Source organism: Ambystoma mexicanum, chromosome 13 (genome assembly GCF_040938575.1).
Source record: "Ambystoma mexicanum isolate Mex_15411 chromosome 13, UKY_AmexF1_1, whole genome shotgun sequence".
NCBI lineage: Eukaryota > Metazoa > Chordata > Amphibia > Caudata > Ambystomatidae > Ambystoma > Ambystoma mexicanum.
In genome coordinates this window covers 342,575,117-342,589,792 of record NC_090938.1, presented here as the reverse complement: position 1 = coordinate 342,589,792, position 14,676 = coordinate 342,575,117, and the positions used below count along the sequence as shown (strand labels likewise).

The window sequence follows — 14,676 nt, the reverse complement described above, 5'->3', positions numbered from 1 at the left end:
CTGTTCCCCATGATAGACTGCTCGCCTGGTGTTCGGCAATCTTGGAGCCCCAACCCAACACCCTGACACAGCGATCGCCAAAAGGAAATAAAAATGTGCTGAAATGCTCCAGCCGGGCTTCTTAGTCCTGCTCTCTAAGAGGAAGGCTGCAGCTCAATAAAACACCTTTTAAGAAGTAAACAAAAAATTGTATTCAATATATTATATGTTATTTCTTAAAGTGAAAAACCCCATTTTATGTCTCTCACTTGTTGCATGTTTCGCGTTTATGTGGCATGCATGTCGAGTACTCCTTGGCACGCCTATCACTCAGGCCTTATCTGTTTCATATCTGTATGGCACTTTTGGGGTTGATCTGGGTACAGATCATCCTCTCCCGCGGATTTAACACTGAAGAGCACCGAGCACATAAAATGGTACAATACTAAAAAGTGAAAACAGTCTAAATCTGTTATTTGCGCATGAAAATGTGAGTGCTATAGTACAATAAATGAGATGCTTGGTCCGTAGAACTCGCCAGAAAATACGTGCAGAGAGTTGCAATCCGGGCAGTATCTGATGCCAAATGCGTTCTTTGTGTGTATGTATTGTTTTCAATAAAGTATTTAAAAATGAGCCTTCTTTAACACATGTCACACGCCTGCTTATTGTGTGTTGGTAGCGTTTTTCCTACCTCTCGCTGTAAAAATGAGAACAAAGTTTCTCGTGATGTCTCAGGCAGCCCGACCTGAGCCTCTGGTTCGTAACAAAAGTGCTGAATGCAGCTCACAGTGCAGCAGCGGGCCAGTGGCGCAATGGATAACGCGTCTGCCTACGGAGCAGAAGATTCCAGGTTCGACTCCTGGCTGGCTCGTTCAAATGCTGCCTTTTTGTTCTGTATTTAAAAATGAGCCTTCTCACGCAAGGCACTCGAAAGCTCATTGTGTGTTTGTAGTCACTGTTGCAGCGTGTTTCTACCTCTACTCGGGAGAAAAAATGGGAACTACGTTATTTCTCATGATGTCTCTAACACATGGCACACGCCTGCTCATTGTCAGTTCGTAGGCGTGTTTTCAACCACCTCTCCTTATAAAAATGAGAACTAAGTTGCTCATGATGGCTCAATCCGCATGATGAGCCTCTGCGTCGTAACAAAAGTGCTGATTCCAAGAGTCACTGCAGCAGAGGGCCAGTGGCGCAATGGATAACGCGTCTGCCTACGGAGCAGAAGATTCCAGGTTCGACTCCTGGCTGGCTCGTTCGCATGCTGCCTTTTTGTTCTAGAAAGTATTTAAAAATGAGCCTTGTCACGCATGGCACACAAAAGCACATTGTTTGTTCGTAGTTAGTGCGTTTTATCTACCTCTCCTCTGGGAAAAATGAGAACTAAGTTTCTCATGATGGCACACGCTCGCTCACCTGCTCATTGTGGGCTTGTAGCGTTTTTTTCTACCTCTCCTTGTAAAAATGAGAAGTACGTTTCTCACTGTGTCTCAAGCAGGAAACTTCTGTTTCGTTACAAAAGTGCTGACTCCTGCTCACGCTGTAGCAGCGGTCCAGTGGCGCAATGGATAACACATTTGACTAATTCCAGGTTGACGCCTGGCTGGCTCGATCATAGGCTGCCTTTTTGATTTATTCAATATGTATACATGGTCGAAGGTTGCAGACAGGCCCAGTAACAAGAGGAGGGCTTGCTTCTTGGCATCTTTGATATCATCCTGCTGAATCTTTAGGTCCAATAAGGCCGATTCAGTGCCGTGGCTTGGTTGGAAACCAGATTGGCGCAAGCCCAGGAGATTGTGTGATTCCAGTCAAAACAGGTTCTTCCCTGTTCGTCCAAAACCATCAAGGACCACATTGACACCCTTGCTCTGAATCTGGCCGACTTCTGTAACCATTCCATCACCTGTGGAATCTTCCCCTCCACTCTGAAGCATTCTCTTGTGCACCCTCTTCTCAAAAATTTCACAGCCGACCCCTCCGGCCCGGCTAACTTCGCAGGTTTCTATCACTCCTTTCCAGGGCAAACTCTTGGAAAAGCTGACCATCTCCCAGCTTAATCTTCACACCGACTCTGTTGGTTGTCTCCATGACCATCAGCCTGGCTTCAGAGCTGTCAGAAGCATGGAAACTGCTCTCCTGAACACCTGTGAAGACCTGCTGTCCAACCATGACTCTAACATCCCTTTTGGGTCCTCATCCTACTCGATTTCTCTTCTGCCTATGACACGGTCAACCATGCCATCCTGCTCAACTGTCTCCGTGATAAGCCGGGTATCACTGATCAGGCCCTGGCCTGGATGACCTCTTTCCACTCTGATCGGCCCTCCCAGGTCCAACTTGGGTCCTTCCTTTTCGCCATCTCATTCTCTACTTGTGGTGTTCCCCACGGGTCTAACCTCTCTCCCTGGCTGTTCAACCAATACCTGGCACCCATTTCCCACCGCATTGCAGCTCTCTGCTTCAACTTTCAGTGCTATGCGGATGACACTCTGCTTGTTTTCAGGCTTCCCTCCCTCATCTCTGACCGTCTGTCTGCCATCCAGGACTGGTCTGCCGCCAATGATCTCTGCCTTAATCCCATTTAGGCAGAGATTCTCCTCATCGGCACACCTGCACCCTCCTTTCCTGCCACTCTCTGGCCGGCCTCCCTTGGCCCTCTTCCTGCTCCCACCTTTGAGGCTAAGAACCTTGGGGTCATCTTCGACTCCACACTCTCCTTTTCTTCTCACATCTCTGACATCTCTAAGAAGTCAAACTACCAACTGTACATTTGCAGAGGTATTGTTCCTTTCCTCTCCTTCCCCCAGAAGCTTACTGTATCTAGAGCTCTGATTCTCTCTAGGCTAGACTACTGCAACAGCCTCTTTCTAAATCTGCCTGCTTCTTCTCTCTGTCCTCTGCAACTCATCCAGAACAGGACTGCAAGACGTTTCCTTGGTCTGAAGCCCAGGGATCGTATCTCTCCAGCCCTGAAATCTTTTCATTGCTCCCAGTGGCTGCAAGGGTTAAATTCAAGTCCCTCTGCATTGTCCACAAGGCTTACTGGGGCCTGGGTCCAAAATACCTTCAACTCTCCCTCCGTAAATACCTTCCCACTCGAGCTCTTTTCTCCTCCACCTCCAACTCCCTCAGGGCCGGTCGCTTCTCCAAGCAACGAGTTGGGGGTAGATCTCTTTCCTCAGCTGGGGCCTCCCTCTGGAACAGCCTGCCTGCCACACTGAAACTTGAGGAGAACCATCTCTGGTTCCGGAAGCACCTCAAGACCTTCCTCTTTGCTTCTGCCTTTGCTCTTCCGCTCCCCTGCTGATCTGTCTGCTTCGGCTCCGTGCACCTGGCTACCCTCTGATTTCGGGCCAAGGTCCCTGCCCACCCAGCCGCACACCTGCACTGCCTCCTGGCAACCCTTGCACGCAATCCTTGCACTTGGGTCTGTATCTGTAACCCTACAGTGCCCTTACCTGCACTTATCAGACACCCCTTGTCTGCGCTTTAAACCTCGCACTTGCCACCCTGCTGGCTGCGCTACCAGTTGTTGTTGTTTTTATCCCTTCCTAGGCACGTTCCACCTCGCCCCTCTCCTTGCACTTTCCTCCCTCCCTCTACCCTGCACTTGAGCATTCTCAATGTCACTGGGCCTAGGAAGATCGCTGTTTTGTCCTCCCTTCTTCCCCTCCCTTGCCTCGTCACGCTCTGAAACACGCGTGTATGAGTACGATTCAAATACAATATCATGTCATATCATAGCAGGAATCTATAGATCTGAAGATACGCAACTCCTTCAATCATTCATTGCAAACAGTAACAAACAAGGATAATTCCTCAGTGGTGTGATGGAGGCCCTTAACAGGTCTGAGGGATGTCCCCAACATCTGGAACACGATTTATCCTCCCATTACACCACTAATGAAACTTCTTTGCCTTCTCCATTGTTCAGGACGTTTTGGCATGTGCCAATTTGCACTGGACGCAGATCCCCTGCCGCTGAGGGCTCTTGGCCATGACCTTTTAGCACTGCTATGATTTGGCAAGTGAAGAATCACAACATAGGGCCACCACTAGATGCAATGTGATGTACGCTATCTGCCAAGATGGGCTACGTGCTACATGCCAACATACAGAAAGCGGAGTCTTTACTTTTTGAAGGGTCTTCCCGTGAAAGGGCTGTTTGGCGCTTACATGGCAGAATGCATGGACCTCAGAATAGAATACTTTGTGCATCTACCTACATCCGAAGAGACACTGTCAAAGGCGTGCCTGTTCACTTTGACTGCCTGTCTGATCTTGAACAACTAGCGTAGGTCTGGGGTAAGTTGAAGACTCAACAAACACGTACCTTAACTCGGTAGTGATCTGAAGATATGGAAAGGCTGGGCGAAATCTATTGGGATCAAAGGACCTCGTGTCACCTTGCCAGTCTACAGTGGTTTGATGGATAGGGGTACAGTGGGGTGGGGCAGTGGGTAGGGTAGGTCTACAGTGGTGTGGGATATTGTGGGTAGCGAAGAGTGGGGTAGGTGTAGAGTGGTTTGGGGTATAGTCAGTGGTGGTAGAGTAGGGTGGGGATAAGGGTAGATTGGGTGAGAGGGGAGAGGTGGGAATAGAGGGGGTGGGGTAGTGAGTTAAGGACAGGTAGAATTGGGTAAGATTTTTGTTATTATACCGGTAGCCATTTACAGCGGCAATTAAGCCATTAACTCACAGCAGACTGCTTAGAAACAACATAGATACAAGGGGTTGAGTTTTGGGTGGGAGGGGCAAGGAGTGGGTGGGAATGGCCAAAGAGGTAAGCATGGCCCAAGGCAGTCAATTAGACGATAAACAACCAACAATATTTAACAAATAAATAACCCAAAAAAAACCAAGTCGTGTGTCCCTCTTCACATGTCATCTCCCTCCTACCTGTACTTCAATGCAACGGTTTCGGCTTATAGGTGGTGCTTAAAATGCACAGTAGGCCATGTGCCTTCATCGCACCGGTGTTGTATACTAAACTGTTCCCCATGATAGACTGCTCGCCTGGTGTTCGGCAATCTTGGAGCCCCAACCCAACACCCTGACACAGCGATCGCCAAAAGGAAATAAAAATGTGCTGAAATGCTCCAGCCGGGCTTCTTAGTCCTGCTCTCTAAGAGGAAGGCTACAGCTCAATAAAACACCTTTTAAGAAGTAAACAAAAAATTGTATTCAATATATTATATGTTATTTTCTTAAAGTGAAAAACCCCATTTTATGTCTCTCACTTGTTGCATGTTTCGCGTTTCTGTGGCATGCACGTCGAGTACTCCTTGGCACGGCTATCACTCAGGCCTTATCTGTTTCATATCTGTATGGCACTTTTGGGGTTGATCTGGGTACAGATCATCCTCTCCCGCGGATTTAACACTGAAGAGCACCGAGCACATAAAATGGTACAATACTAAAAAGTGAAAACAGTCTAAATCTGTTATTTGCGCATGAAAATGTGAGTGCTATAGTACAATAAATGAGATGCTTGGTCCGTAAAACTCGCCAGAAAATACGTGCAGAGAGTTGCAATCCGGGCAGTATCTGATGCCAAATGCGTTCTTTGTCAGATGTTTGTATGTATTGTTTTCAATAAAGTATTTAAAAATGAGCCTTCTTTAACACATGTCACACGCCTGCTTATTGTGTGTTGGTAGCGTTTTTCCTACCTCTCGCTGTAAAAATGAGAACAAAGTTTCTCGTGATGTCTCAGGCAGCCCGACCTGAGCCTCTGGTTCGTAACAAAAGTGCTGAATGCAGCTCACAGTGCAGCAGCGGGCCAGTGGCGCAATGGATAACGCGTCTGCCTACGGAGCAGAAGATTCCAGGTTCGACTCCTGGCTGGCTCGTTCAAATGCTGCCTTTTTGTTCTGTATTTAAAAATGAGCCTTCTCACGCAAGGCACTCGAAAGCTCATTGTGTGTTTGTAGTCACTGTTGCAGCGTGTTTCTACCTCTACTCGGGAGAAAAAATGGGAACTACGTTATTTCTCATGATGTCTCTAACACATGGCACACGCCTGCTCATTGTCAGTTCGTAGGCGTGTTTTCAACCACCTCTCCTTATAAAAATGAGAACTAAGTTGCTCATGATGGCTCAATCCGCATGATGAGCCTCTGCGTCGTAACAAAAGTGCTGATTCCAAGAGTCACTGCAGCAGAGGGCCAGTGGCGCAATGGATAACGCGTCTGCCTACGGAGCAGAAGATTCCAGGTTCGACTCCTGGCTGGCTCGTTCGCATGCTGCCTTTTTGTTCTAGAAAGTATTTAAAAATGAGCCTTGTCACGCATGGCACACAAAAGCACATTGTTTGTTCGTAGTTAGTGCGTTTTATCTACCTCTCCTCTGGGAAAAATGAGAACTAAGTTTCTCATGATGGCACACGCTCGCTCACCTGCTCATTGTGGGCTTGTAGCGTTTTTTTCTACCTCTCCTTGTAAAAATGAGAAGTACGTTTCTCACTGTGTCTCAAGCAGGAAACTTCTGTTTCGTTACAAAAGTGCTGACTCCTGCTCACGCTGTAGCAGCGGTCCAGTGGCGCAATGGATAACACATTTGACTAATTCCAGGTTGACGCCTGGCTGGCTCGATCATAGGCTGCCTTTTTGATTTATTCAATATGTATACATGGTCGAAGGTTGCAGACAGGCCCAGTAACAAGAGGAGGGCTTGCTTCTTGGCATCTTTGATATCATCCTGTTGAATCTTTAGGTCCAATAAGGCCGATTCAGTGCCGTGGCTTGGTTGGAAACCAGATTGGCGCAAGCCCAGGAGATTGTGTGATTCCAGTCAAAACAGGTTCTTCCCTGTTCGTCCAAAACCATCAAGGACCACATTGACACCCTTGCTCTGAATCTGGCCGACTTCTGTAACCATTCCATCACCTGTGGAATCTTCCCCTCCACTCTGAAGCATTCTCTTGTGCACCCTCTTCTCAAAAATTCCACAGCCGACCCCTCCGGCCCGGCTAACTTCGCAGGTTTCTATCACTCCTTTCCAGGGCAAACTCTTGGAAAAGCTGACCATCTCCCAGCTTAATCTTCACACCGACTCTGTTGGTTGTCTCCATGACCATCAGCCTGGCTTCAGAGCTGTCAGAAGCATGGAAACTGCTCTCCTGAACACCTGTGAAGACCTGCTGTCCAACCATGACTCTAACATCCCTTTTGGGTCCTCATCCTACTCGATTTCTCTTCTGCCTTTGACACGGTCAACCATGCCATCCTGCTCAACTGTCTCCGTGATAAGCCGGGTATCACTGATCAGGCCCTGGCCTGGATGACCTCTTTCCACTCTGATCGGCCCTCCCAGGTCCAACTTGGGTCCTTCCTTTTCGCCATCTCATTCTCTACTTGTGGTGTTCCCCACGGGTCTAACCTCTCTCCCTGGCTGTTCAACCAATACCTGGCACCCATTTCCCACCGCATTGCAGCTCTCTGCTTCAACTTTCAGTGCTATGCGGATGACACTCTGCTTGTTTTCAGGCTTCCCTCCCTCATCTCTGACCGTCTGTCTGCCATCCAGGACTGGTCTGCCGCCAATGATCTCTGCCTTAATCCCATTTAGGCAGAGATTCTCCTCATCGGCACACCTGCACCCTCCTTTCCTGCCACTCTCTGGCCGGCCTCCCTTGGCCCTCTTCCTGCTCCCACCTTTGAGGCTAAGAACCTTGGGGTCATCTTCGACTCCACACTCTCCTTTTCTTCTCACATCTCTGACATCTCTAAGAAGTCAAACTACCAACTGTACATTTGCAGAGGTATTGTTCCTTTCCTCTCCTTCCCCCAGAAGCTTACTGTATCTAGAGCTCTGATTCTCTCTAGGCTAGACTACTGCAACAGCCTCTTTCTAAATCTGCCTGCTTCTTCTCTCTGTCCTCTGCAACTCATCCAGAACAGGACTGCAAGACGTTTCCTTGGTCTGAAGCCCAGGGATCGTATCTCTCCAGCCCTGAAATCTTTTCATTGCTCCCAGTGGCTGCAAGGGTTAAATTCAAGTCCCTCTGCATTGTCCACAAGGCTTACTGGGGCCTGGGTCCAAAATACCTTCAACTCTCCCTCCGTAAATACCTTCCCACTCGAGCTCTTTTCTCCTCCACCTCCAACTCCCTCAGGGCCGGTCGCTTCTCCAAGCAACGAGTTGGGGGTAGATCTCTTTCCTCAGCTGGGGCCTCCCTCTGGAACAGCCTGCCTGCCACACTGAAACTTGAGGAGAACCATCTCTGGTTCCGGAAGCACCTCAAGACCTTCCTCTTTGCTTCTGCCTTTGCTCTTCCGCTCCCCTGCTGATCTGTCTGCTTCGGCTCCGTGCACCTGGCTACCCTCTGATTTCGGGCCAAGGTCCCTGCCCACCCAGCCGCACACCTGCACTGCCTCCTGGCAACCCTTGCACGCAATCCTTGCACTTGGGTCTGTATCTGTAACCCTACAGTGCCCTTACCTGCACTTATCAGACACCCCTTGTCTGCGCTTTAAACCTCGCACTTGCCACCCTGCTGGCTGCGCTACCAGTTGTTGTTGTTTTTATCCCTTATTAGGCACGTTCCACCTCGCCCCTCTCCTTGCACTTTCCTCCCTCCCTCTCCCCTGCACTTGAGCATTCTCAATGTCACTGGGCCTAGGAAGATCGCTGTTTTGTCCTCCCTTCTTCCCCTCCCTTGCCTCGTCACGCTCTGAAACACGCGTGTATGAGTACGATTCAAATACAATATCATGTCATATCATAGCAGGAATCTATAGATCTGAAGATACGCAACTCCTTCAATCATTCATTGCAAACAGTAACAAACAAGGATAATTCCTCAGTGGTGTGATGGAGGCCCTTAACAGGTCTGAGGGATGTCCCCAACATCTGGAACACGATTTATCCTCCCATTACACCACTAATGAAACTTCTTTGCCTTCTCCATTGTTCAGGACGTTTTGGCATGTGCCAATTTGCACTGGACGCAGATCCCCTGCCGCTGAGGCCTCTTGGCCATGACCTTTTAGCACTGCTATGATTTGGCAAGTGAAGAATCACAACATAGGGCCACCACTAGATGCAATGTGATGTACGCTATCTGCCAAGATGGGCTACGTGCTACATGCCAACATACAGAAAGCGGAGTCTTTACTTTTTGAAGGGTCTTCCTGTGAAAGGGCTGTTTGGCGCTTACATGGCAGAATGCATGGACCTCAGAATAGAATACTTTGTGCATCTACCTACATCCGAAGAGACACTGTCAAAGGCGTGCCTGTTCACTTTGACTGCCTGTCTGATCTTGAACAACTAGCGTAGGTCTGGGGTAAGTTGAAGACTCAACAAACACGTACCTTAACTCGGTAGTGATATGAAGATATGGAAAGGCTGGGCGAAATCTATTGGGATCAAAGGACCTCGTGTCACCTTGCCAGTCTACAGTGGTTTGATGGATAGGGGTACAGTGGGGTGGGGCAGTGGGTAGGGTAGGTGTACAGTGGTGTGGGATATTGTGGGTAGCGAAGAGTGGGGTAGGTGTAGAGTGGTTTGGGGTATAGTCAGTGGTGGTAGAGTAGGGTGGGGATAAGGGTAGATTGGGTGAGAGGGGAGAGGTGGGAATAGAGGGGGTGGGGTAGTGAGTTAAGGACAGGTAGAATTGGGTAAGATTTTTGTTATTATACCGGTAGCCATTTACAGCGGCAATTAAGCCATTAACTCACAGCAGACTGCTTAGAAACAACATAGATACCAGGGGTTGAGTTTTGGGTGGGAGGGGCAAGGAGTGGGTGGGAATGGCCAAAGAGGTAAGCATGGCCCAAGGCAGTCAATTAGACGATAAACAACCAACAATATTTAACAAATAAATAACCCAAAAAAAACCAAGTCGTGTGTCCCTCTTCACATGTCATCTCCCTCCTACCTGTACTTCAATGCAACGGTTTCGGCTTATAGGTGGTGCTTAAAATGCACAGTAGGCCATGTGCCTTCATCGCACCGGTGTTGTATACTAAACTGTTCCCCATGATAGACTGCTCGCCTGGTGTTCGGCAATCTTGGAGCCCCAACCCAACACCCTGACACAGCGATCGCCAAAAGGAAATAAAAATGTGCTGAAATGCTCCAGCCGGGCTTCTTAGTCCTGCTCTCTAAGAGGAAGGCTACAGCTCAATAAAACACCTTTTAAGAAGTAAACAAAAAATTGTATTCAATATATTATATGTTATTTTCTTAAAGTGAAAAACCCCATTTTATGTCTCTCACTTGTTGCATGTTTCGCGTTTCTGTAGCATGCACGTCGAGTACTCCTTGGCACGCCTATCACTCAGGCCTTATCTGTTTCATATCTGTATGGCACTTTTGGGGTTGATCTGGGTACAGATCATCCTCTCCCGCGGATTTAACACTGAAGAGCACCGAGCACATAAAATGGTACAATACTAAAAAGTGAAAACAGTCTAAATCTGTTATTTGCGCATGAAAATGTGAGTGCTATCGTACAATAAATGAGATGCTTGGTCCGTAGAACTCGCCAGAAAATACGTGCAGACAGTTGCAATCCGGGCAGTATCTGATGCCAAATGCGTTCTTTGTCAGATGTTTTCAATAAAGTATTTAAAAATGAGCCTTCTTTAACACATGTCACACGCCTGCTTATTGTGTGTTGGTAGCGTTTTTCCTACCTCTCGCTGTAAAAATGAGAACAAAATTTCTCGTGATGTCTCAGGCAGCCCGACCTGAGCCTCTGGTTCGTAACAAAAGTGCTGAATGCAGCTCACAGTGCAGCAGCGGGCCAGTGGCGCAATGGATAACGCGTCTGCCTACGGAGCAGAAGATTCCAGGTTCGACTCCTGGCTGGCTCGTTCAAATGCTGCCTTTTTGTTCTGTATTTAAAAATGAACCTTCTCACGCAAGGCACTCGAAAGCTCATTGTGTGTTTGTAGTCACTGTTGCAGCGTGTTTCTACCTCTACTCGGGAGAAAAAATGGGAACTACGTTATTTCTCATGATGTCTCTAACACATGGCACACGCCTGCTCATTGTCAGTTCGTAGGCGTGTTTTCAACCACCTCTCCTTATAAAAATGAGAACTAAGTTGCTCATGATGGCTCAATCCGCATGATGAGCCTCTGCGTCGTAACAAAAGTGCTGATTCCAAGAGTAACTGCAGCAGAGGGCCAGTGGCGCAATGGATAACGCGTCTGCCTACGGAGCAGAAGATTCCAGGTTCGACTCCTGGCTGGCTCGTTCGCATGCTGCCTTTTTGTTCTAGAAAGTATTTAAAAATGAGCCTTGTCACGCATGGCACACAAAAGCACATTGTTTGTTCGTAGTTAGTGCGTTTTTTCTACCTCTCCTCTGGGAAAAATGAGAACTAAGTTTCTCATGATGGCACACGCTCGCTCACCTGCTCATTGTGGGCTTGTAGCGTTTTTTTCTACCTCTCCTTGTAAAAATGAGAAGTACGTTTCTCACTGTGTCTCAAGCAGGAAACTTCTGTTTCGTTACAAAAGTGCTGACTCCTGCTCACGCTGTAGCAGCGGTCCAGTGGCGCAATGGATAACACATTTGACTAATTCCAGGTTGACTCCTGGCTGGCTCGATCATAGGCTGCCTTTTTGATTTATTCAATATGTATACATGGTCGAAGGCTGCAGACAGGCCCAGTAACAAGAGGAGGGCTTGCTTCTTGGCATCTTTGATATCATCCTGTTGAATCTTTAGGTCCAATAAGGCCGATTCAGTGCCGTGGCTTGGTTGGAAACCAGATTGGCGCAAGCCCAGGAGATTGTGTGATTCCAGTCAAAACAGGTTCTTCCCTGTTCGTCCAAAACCATCAAGGACCACATTGACACCCTTGCTCTGAATCTGGCCGACTTCTGTAACCATTCCATCACCTGTGGAATCTTCCCCTCCACTCTGAAGCATTCTCTTGTGCACCCTCTTCTCAAAAATTCCACAGCCGACCCCTCCGGCCCGGCTAACTTCGCAGGTTTCTATCACTCCTTTCCAGGGCAAACTCTTGGAAAAGCTGACCATCTCCCAGCTTAATCTTCACACCGACTCTGTTGGTTGTCTCCATGACCATCAGCCTGGCTTCAGAGCTGTCAGAAGCATGGAAACTGCTCTCCTGAACACCTGTGAAGACCTGCTGTCCAACCATGACTCTAACATCCCTTTTGGGTCCTCATCCTACTCGATTTCTCTTCTGCCTTTGACACGGTCAACCATGCCATCCTGCTCAACTGTCTCCGTGATAAGCCGGGTATCACTGATCAGGCCCTGGCCTGGATGACCTCTTTCCACTCTGATCGGCCCTCCCAGGTCCAACTTGGGTCCTTCCTTTTCGCCATCTCATTCTCTACTTGTGGTGTTCCCCACGGGTCTAACCTCTCTCCCTGGCTGTTCAACCAATACCTGGCACCCATTTCCCACCGCATTGCAGCTCTCTGCTTCAACTTTCAGTGCTATGCGGATGACACTCTGCTTGTTTTCAGGCTTCCCTCCCTCATCTCTGACCGTCTGTCTGCCATCCAGGACTGGTCTGCCGCCAATGATCTCTGCCTTAATCCCATTTAGGCAGAGATTCTCCTCATCGGCACACCTGCACCCTCCTTTCCTGCCACTCTCTGGCCGGCCTCCCTTGGCCCTCTTCCTGCTCCCACCTTTGAGGCTAAGAACCTTGGGGTCATCTTCGACTCCACACTCTCCTTTTCTTCTCACATCTCTGACATCTCTAAGAAGTCAAACTACCAACTGTACATTTGCAAAGGTATTGTTCCTTTCCTCTCCTTCCCCCAGAAGCTTACTGTATCTAGAGCTCTGATTCTCTCTAGGCTAGACTACTGCAACAGCCTCTTTCTAAATCTGCCTGCTTCTTCTCTCTGTCCTCTGCAACTCATCCAGAACAGGACTGCAAGACGTTTCCTTGGTCTGAAGCCCAGGGATCGTATCTCTCCAGCCCTGAAATCTTTTCATTGCTCCCAGTGGCTGCAAGGGTTAAATTCAAGTCCCTCTGCATTGTCCACAAGGCTTACTGGGGCCTGGGTCCAAAATACCTTCAACTCTCCCTCCGTAAATACCTTCCCACTCGAGCTCTTTTCTCATCCACCTCCAACTCCCTCAGGGCCGGTCGCTTCTCCAAGCAACGAGTTGGGGGTAGATCTCTTTCCTCAGCTGGGGCCTCCCTCTGGAACAGCCTGCCTGCCACACTGAAACTTGAGGAGAACCATCTCTGGTTCCGGAAGCACCTCAAGACCTTCCTCTTTGCTTCTGCCTTTGCTCTTCCGCTCCCCTGCTGATCTGTCTGCTTCGGCTCCGTGCACCTGGCTACCCTCTGATTTCGGGCCAAGGTCCCTGCCCACCCAGCCGCACACCTGCACTGCCTCCTGGCAACCCTTGCACGCAATCCTTGCACTTGGGTCTGTATCTGTAACCCTACAGTGCCCTTACCTGCACTTATCAGACACCCCTTGTCTGCGCTTTAAACCTCGCACTTGCCACCCTGCTGGCTGCGCTACCAGTTGTTGTTGTTTTTATCCCTTCCTAGGCACGTTCCACCTCGCCCCTCTCCTTGCACTTTCCTCCCTCCCTCTCCCCTGCACTTGAGCATTCTCAATGTCACTGGGCCTAGGAAGATCGCTGTTTTGTCCTCCCTTGCCTCGTCACGCTCTGAAACACGCGTGTATGAGTACGATTCAAATACAATATCATGTCATATCATAGCAGGAATCTATAGATCTGAAGATACGCAACTCCTTCAATCATTCATTGCAAACAGTAACAAACAAGGATAATTCCTCAGTGGTGTGATGGAGGCCCTTAACAGGTCTGAGGGATGTCCCCAACATCTGGAACACGATTTATCCTCCCATTACACCACTAATGAAACTTCTTTGCCTTCTCCATTGTTCAGGACGTTTTGGCATGTGCCAATTTGCACTGGACGCAGATCCCCTGCCGCTGAGGCCTCTTGGCCATGACCTTTTAGCACTGCTATGATTTGGCAAGTGAAGAATCACAACATAGGGCCACCACTAGATGCAATGTGATGTACGCTATCTGCCAAGATGGGCTATGTGCTACATGCCAACATACAGAAAGCGGAGTCTTTACTTTTTGAAGGGTCTTCCTGTGAAAGGGCTGTTTGGCGCTTACATGGCAGAATGCATGGACCTCAGAATAGAATACTTTGTGCATCTACCTACATCCGAAGAGACACTGTCAAAGGTGTGCCTGTTCACTTTGACTGCCTGTCTGATCTTGAACAACTAGCGTAGGTCTGGGGTAAGTTGAAGACTCAACAAACACGTACCTTAACTCGGTAGTGATATGAAGATATGGAAAGGCTGGGCGAAATCTATTGGGATCAAAGGACCTCGTGTCACCTTGCCAGTCTACAGTGGTTTGATGGATAGGGGTACAGTGGGGTGGGGCAGTGGGTAGGGTAGGTGTACAGTGGTGTGGGATATTGTGGGTAGCGAAGAGGGGGTAGGTGTAGAGTGGTTTGGGGTATAGTCAGTGGTGGTAGAGTAGGGTGGGGATAAGGGTAGATTGGGTGAGAGGGGAGAGGTGGGAATAGAGGGGGTGGGGTAGTGAGTTAAGGTCAGGTAGAATTGGGTAAGATTTTTGTTATTATACCGGTAGCCATTTACAGCGGCAATTAAGCCATTAACTCACAGCAGACTGCTTAGAAACAACATAGATACCAGGGGTTGAGTTTTGGGTGGG

General features: G+C 48.7%; 6 non-coding genes across 6 annotated transcripts; all 6 read left to right on the top strand.

The window, feature by feature from the left end:
• Window positions 1-780: 780 nt before the first annotated feature.
• On the top strand, window positions 781-853 carry TRNAR-ACG (transfer RNA arginine (anticodon ACG)). Its single transcript has one exon. It is a non-coding gene; the product is annotated as a tRNA-Arg (tRNA).
• A 312-nt stretch (window positions 854-1,165) lies between these two features.
• Window positions 1,166-1,238, top strand: TRNAR-ACG (transfer RNA arginine (anticodon ACG)). The gene has a single exon. It is a non-coding gene; the product is annotated as a tRNA-Arg (tRNA).
• Window positions 1,239-5,764: 4,526 nt separating this feature from the next.
• TRNAR-ACG (transfer RNA arginine (anticodon ACG)) lies at window positions 5,765-5,837 on the top strand. The gene has a single exon. It is a non-coding gene; the product is annotated as a tRNA-Arg (tRNA).
• Window positions 5,838-6,149: 312 nt separating this feature from the next.
• TRNAR-ACG (transfer RNA arginine (anticodon ACG)) lies at window positions 6,150-6,222 on the top strand. Its single transcript has one exon. It is a non-coding gene; the product is annotated as a tRNA-Arg (tRNA).
• A 4,513-nt stretch (window positions 6,223-10,735) lies between these two features.
• On the top strand, window positions 10,736-10,808 carry TRNAR-ACG (transfer RNA arginine (anticodon ACG)). Its single transcript has one exon. It is a non-coding gene; the product is annotated as a tRNA-Arg (tRNA).
• Window positions 10,809-11,120: 312 nt separating this feature from the next.
• TRNAR-ACG (transfer RNA arginine (anticodon ACG)) lies at window positions 11,121-11,193 on the top strand. Its single transcript has one exon. It is a non-coding gene; the product is annotated as a tRNA-Arg (tRNA).
• Window positions 11,194-14,676: the final 3,483 nt, after the last annotated feature.